The sequence below is a fragment of the Ictalurus punctatus genome, chromosome 12 (assembly GCF_001660625.3).
Source record: "Ictalurus punctatus breed USDA103 chromosome 12, Coco_2.0, whole genome shotgun sequence".
NCBI lineage: Eukaryota > Metazoa > Chordata > Actinopteri > Siluriformes > Ictaluridae > Ictalurus > Ictalurus punctatus.
In genome coordinates, this window is record NC_030427.2 from 9,594,092 (window position 1) to 9,600,185 (window position 6,094).

The 6,094-nt window shown below is 38.1% G+C and overlaps 1 non-coding gene across 1 annotated transcript; it reads left to right on the forward strand.

Moving 5' to 3' along the window:
* Positions 1 to 5,205: 5,205 nt before the first annotated feature.
* On the forward strand, positions 5,206 to 5,287 carry trnas-aga (transfer RNA serine (anticodon AGA)). Its single transcript has one exon. It is a non-coding gene; the product is annotated as a tRNA-Ser (tRNA).
* The last annotated feature ends 807 nt before the right edge of the window (positions 5,288 to 6,094 follow it).

Genomic DNA, 6,094 nt, shown 5'->3' on the forward strand with positions numbered 1-6,094 from the left:
CCTGAATGCCGGTGGAAAAACAACGCTGAGCGTAGTTGTGCGAGGTCACGTGTCTCGCTCCACAATGAACTCTCTGCGGCGTCACGTGACATCACAAAATTACTGTCCGTAGTAGTGCGCGCTTGTTTGGTTTATTTACATCCACTAGCCACCTGGTTCTGAACTATAAATGAGGCTTATTACAGCTTTTAACATTACGTAACAACTGTTTTTTGCTGTTTGTTTTTAAAAATTATTTTTGCGACAGACACCGTGAAGTAGGTTCACGGAGGGAACATGTCGCAAAGAAATACAGCAGAAGGAAAGATTAACTGCAAATGTTTAACTCCAGCTTTGGCCAGTCATGTGTTCATGGAGCTCGCTTTGTGCACAGGGGCATTGTCATGCTCATCCTAAAACAACTGTGTGCTTCCAGCTTTGTGGTAACAGTTTGGGGAAGAACCACATATGGGTGTGATGGTCAGGTGTCCGCTTACTTTTGGCTGTATAGTGTATGTTGTCTAAAATTCCTTTTCCTCAAAGTCAATAGCTATGTTTCTATCAAAAGTTGCGAATTTAACTTGTGCGCAAAACTGGAATATCGCACAAAACATTTGCGAACAAAGCTCAGTTTCTGTCCAGTGAGTCGAAGAGAGCAAACGCGTCCCTTCCTGATAAACTGGCGGCAAATATCGAAAAGAAAAATGGAATTTGCTGCAGTAGGAGAAGCCACTGTGGGCCTTTTTTCATCCGTAATAAATGACTTGCGTCTCAGAGCGTGCAGATGAAACGCAATAAACGCGGTCGTGTCATCTTGCGTTCGCAGTCGTGCAAGGCAGTTCTGGGAGATAATTATACCGAACCACTTTGATGACAGACTTTGGCTAAGGCATATTTTAGAACGACCAAAAGGACATCGGTCCGCTGGTTAGTCTAGTTATGCCGTTCCATCGTGCCCCAGTTCCGACAGAAAAACACATTGCCATTGCGCCGTATAAGTCGGCCACATGCACTGAATATCCAATCACATCAGTCGATTGCCCAATCACATGATTTGTTGAGGTGAAGTCACATAAATTTTTTGGTAAATGTGTTTCCATCGTAATTTACGGGCACGTCTTCTTATCGGATAAAGAATTTATCCGACTCAATTTAGAATTTCTCAAGACTCAATTTAGAATTTATCCGACTCAATTTCTTGGCTTTTCCATCCAAAAAATAATAATAATTATGCGATATTCCAAAATGCGCATAAAAATAGGTGGATGGAAACATGGCTAATATTCTGATGACTGTTTAAAGCGTCCAGACATTTTGGTCCTCCAAATTCTCACAATAACCTGACAGAATAAGACTTCCTAAAATAGCATTTTATTAGATAAACTAGGACAATTTGTTGCAATAAGTGGTACAAAAATGCCTATTTTTTTTTTCTTTATCAGTGTTTAGAGCAGAGTCTGTAGTAAACCACTCATTAGATCACTCAATATCAAAACTGCAGTCATTCAACTCTTAACACTAAACAATCTGAAATAAGTGTACTTCCTAAAATGTGGACAGCTTGATTCCATTATGCGTTAAAGTCTTCTTCACCATTAAAAGTAGCACAGGATGTTACTTAATTGCCTATTTTTTTTTTTCTTTTCTGCATGAGTCAATGTTCAGACCAATGTATAGGAGTTTAAAACATCTTGGGCCACCAAAAACACATGGCCGTCTGGTCCAAAATCATCTTCGTAATCTTTTATCATAATAATTTGTACAATCGGCCTAATTTCCCTATACGAGCCAGTGTTCATTTCACCGTTTAGAAGATTAAAACATCTCGGGCCACCAAAACAACTCTTTTTAAGCTATAGTCTGAACTAGGGCTGGGCGATTATATTGATATATCAATACCGTGATAAATGATTACACGATACACTTTTCTGAAATATCGTTGGTATGGTGTTGCATTTAAAAAAAAAAAAAAAAAAGTTTTTGATAATTACAAATTAAATGGTACTGAATGGATGCTTTTGATTTGACTTAATTAAAAAAAAACAACAACTTAATATTCGAAAAGTATCGTCAAACTAGTTGAACTCTTGTTTATTTTACTGCTGTTTTGCAGACAGTTTGTTTGCTAAATTAGATATTGGGATATGCATTGTGTATCGTAGAAATGTCCTCAAGTATCGTGATATGATATTTTTGTTGTAGCGCCCAGCCCTAGTCTGGACATAGCTTCATATTGGAAAATGACATTTTCTGCCACATTTGAGGGTACTAGCATTTTAGGCAGTACCAGACTGTAGTGAAATGTTAGGAAAATCAGGAAAATGCTACAGGGAAATTAGAAATTTTCCACAACACTTATTAATCCACTTATTAATGTTCTATAACCACACAGCCCTGACAATAGTGCCGTCTGAAAGCCAACTGACAGGTATGCAAGTTATTTAAGTATTAATAGAAGTATCAGGTACGAGTATTAATCCGCTCGTTCTAATATGTTTCTATAGTAACAACTCATCAGACAGGTACTAACAATTGTATGATGAATGTTCACATAATTTAAGGCTAAAAATAACAATAGACAGATTCTATCTGAACTCAAGGCAGATAAACATTGCTCTGGTGAATCTTTCTGTAAGGAGAAGTTTGTTTAACTTTCATGAAAGAAAAACCTTAGTGTCAGTAATTTGAGATAAATTTATTCCTTTAACTTTTCTCCACACCGGAAGTTCTGGGAATAGAGGACTACGTGGCAAGCTGCATTTTCATCTTATTAAATTAAAAAAAGGAGAGGCTGGTGAGAGAACAACTGTTTATGACAAAAGGGATAACAGGAACTTGCCTCCTGGATGTTTGCTGTAGTGTAAGAGGAATACACTACAAAAACACCTGCTGTTAAAGGAAGACAGTTGACTTTGGCTGGTATCAGTAACTCCTTTCACTTTGGGCTGCATCACACCACCCTGTCATTGATTAGTTTTCTACAGGTGCATCTCAATAAATTTGAATATCATGGAAAAGTCCATTTTTTCCCCCGTAATTTAATTCAAAAAGTGGAACGTGAAATATTTCAAACCTTTTTTTGTTTTAATCTTGATGATTACGGCTTCCAGCTCATGGAAATCAAAAATCCAGTCTCTTAAAATATCCGAATAAAGAATTTATAATGCAGAAATGTCGAGCTGAGAAGATCTCTAATCAGATAATTAACTCAGAACACCTGCAGAGGTTTCCTGAGCCTTTAATCTCTCAGTCTGGTTCAGTACACGACCACAATCACGGGGAAGATGAAAGTAAATGTTGCATTTCATCTGGAAATCAAGGTTCCAGAGTCTGGAGGAAGAGAGGAGAGGAACAGAATCCGAGCTGCTTGAAGTCCAGTGTGGAGTTTCCACAGTCAGTGATGATTTGGGTTGCCATGTCCTCTGCTGGTGTCGGTCCAGTGTGTTTTCTCAAGTCGAGAGTCGATGCAGCGTCTACCAGGAGATTTTAGAGCACTTCATGCTTCATCTGCTGACGAGCTTTATGGAGACGCTGATTTCCTTTTCCAGCAGGACTCGAACCTGCCCACAGCGCCCAAACTACTAGTAACTGGTTTACTGACCGTGGTGTTACTGTGCTCGATCGTCCAGCCGACTCGCCTGACCCGAACCCCATAGAGAATCTCTGAGAGACGCCAGACCCGACAATACAGACGAGCCGAAGTCCGCTATCAAAGCAACCTGGACTCCCAGAACACCTCAGCAGTGCCTCAGGCTGATCGCCTCCATGCCACGCCGCATCGATGCAGAAATTCATGCAAAAGGATTAAAGTCCAGACCGAGTGTCGAGTGAATAAATGAACACATTTTTCAGAAGGTCGACATTTCTGTATTATAAATTCTTTATCCCAATATTTTCAGATACTGCATTTTTTTATTTCCCTGAGACGTAAACCGTAATCAAGATTTAAACAAAGAAAAGGCTTGAAATATTTCACTATGTGTAGTGAATCTATAAAATATGAAGGGTCCACTTTTTGATTACAAAATTTAGAATATCTGACACAATATTAAAAATTTTTGAGATGCACCTGTATAATAGCACGTGGGACCTTATTAAAGCCCATTCCTTATTTCTGTAGTAGGGGAAGCTGGGTGAAGTTGGTTAGGGGAAAAAACCCCACTGGAAGATGTGATATTTTGTAAAATGTAAGCGTGTACCCTCCAGCGATCGGACTGGCAAACTGTTCCTAACACATTCTAGATAAGTCCTAACACAGTACAAAAAAGTCCTAACAAAGTCCTAACACTCATGGGGCAAAACAGGCATTGGTCGAAATGTAGTCACGTGACAAAGCATGTGATTAAAATTTTTAAAAAGACAGCGGGGCCATTTGTTCACAATCCTGACAGCCAGAGAGCTCACAGTGCACTTTATAGCGCTTAATTTATGTTATAAAGCTTTTTTCAAAGCTTTTTTTTTTTTTTTTTTTACCTGATTATAGATACTAGATAACCATCCATGTACTTGAAGAAATATGAATTATATTCATGTCATAAAACCTTCCACGTAAATGGTCCTGTTTAAAAATTTTGAGATGCACCTGCATTATAGCACGCGGGACCTGATTAAAGCCTATTCCTTGTTTCTATAGTGGGTGAAGTTGGTTAGTGGAAACAACAACAACAACAACTGGAAGATGTGATATTTTGTAAAATGTAAACTGTGGATTATATAGTGATGTTTTAATGCTTGTGTTGTAAATGCTGTACTGCACTGCACTGTATTCTGAGCTACACTGTCACAAGTGCCTGGATTAAAGGTGCGTTCAAGTGTCCAACCCATGTTGTTGCTATAAGTGAATAAAAATCAGTTACCCGGACTAACTAAAACATTCCAGTTGTAATGTATATCAACATTCCAGTTGTAATGTATATCAGCATTACTATCACATCTTCATCTAGTTTTCTAAAATTTCGATTTCGTTGAACTTTACAATAAGTATGTAACAATAAAATGATTATTATCTAATCGAATATGACCAAAACAGTATGGCGAAGTGAGGTTGACAAAAGAAGGAAAGTTATGTTATTATTATTATCATTTATATTGTAGCAGAATTCGACTATAATGCTAAAATGTATATCCTAAAATATCTTAACACGTATCGAACGTCTCCGGCTGCAATATTAAGAGTAATAATAAGTTATTTGCCTCTTTAAGGCCATCAGCTGCGGCTGTGCTCAAGTTGTCGTGGCCGAGTGGTTAAGGCGATGGACTAGAAATCCATTGGGGTCTCCCCGCGCAGGTTCGAATCCTGCCGACAACGGTGTATACTTTTCACTCTTTATTTCATGCTTTTATCCAACCACTTACACTATATATACACACACACACACACACACACACACCCCACATTCAGTGATGCATCGTATTTCCAACAACTCTACAAAATAAAACTTAGATATAAATAGGCTAGTTGCACAAGTACAAAGCCATAAACGTTGCATAACAATGTACAACAAACCTATAAGCTGATCATATGAACATCATCAAATTCCTACAATGCTTAGCTATAGTGTAATATTTAATCTATGGCTATTTTTCCTTTAGCCTTTTATCCAGTGACCTGGTTCTGCTCAATCAACCAATTATGCTTTAAAAAAAAAAGTCTCAATGTTATTGTATTTAATTAATCATATTCCATGTCGCACAGTTAACTACTCTTGTTTTATTAATGTACCTGTACATTTAAATACACTGCCTGATATTAATTAAAAACAGACCTTAACGTTTACATGGTGAATTTTGTTCATGCGTTCAAATGTCCACTAGGAGGCGCTAAGGCGCAAGTCTGTACATTCCCAATGCGTGAGAATTTACAGACCTGTGTACGACCACCGGTCACGTGTGAGCTAATGCAGATCGTAATTACTTGAATGATCAGTAATAAGTCTGTATGGTGCAAAAGACCAAGCTGTCGTATATAACTTATCACAAATCGAGTAATTGTACCTTTCGCTCAAATTTTCCCACTGTAATGTATTACCCCCTCCTTTTTATTTATATACACTCACCGGACAATTTAATAGGAACGCCGGTACACCTGCACATTTATGCAGTTACCTAATCAGCC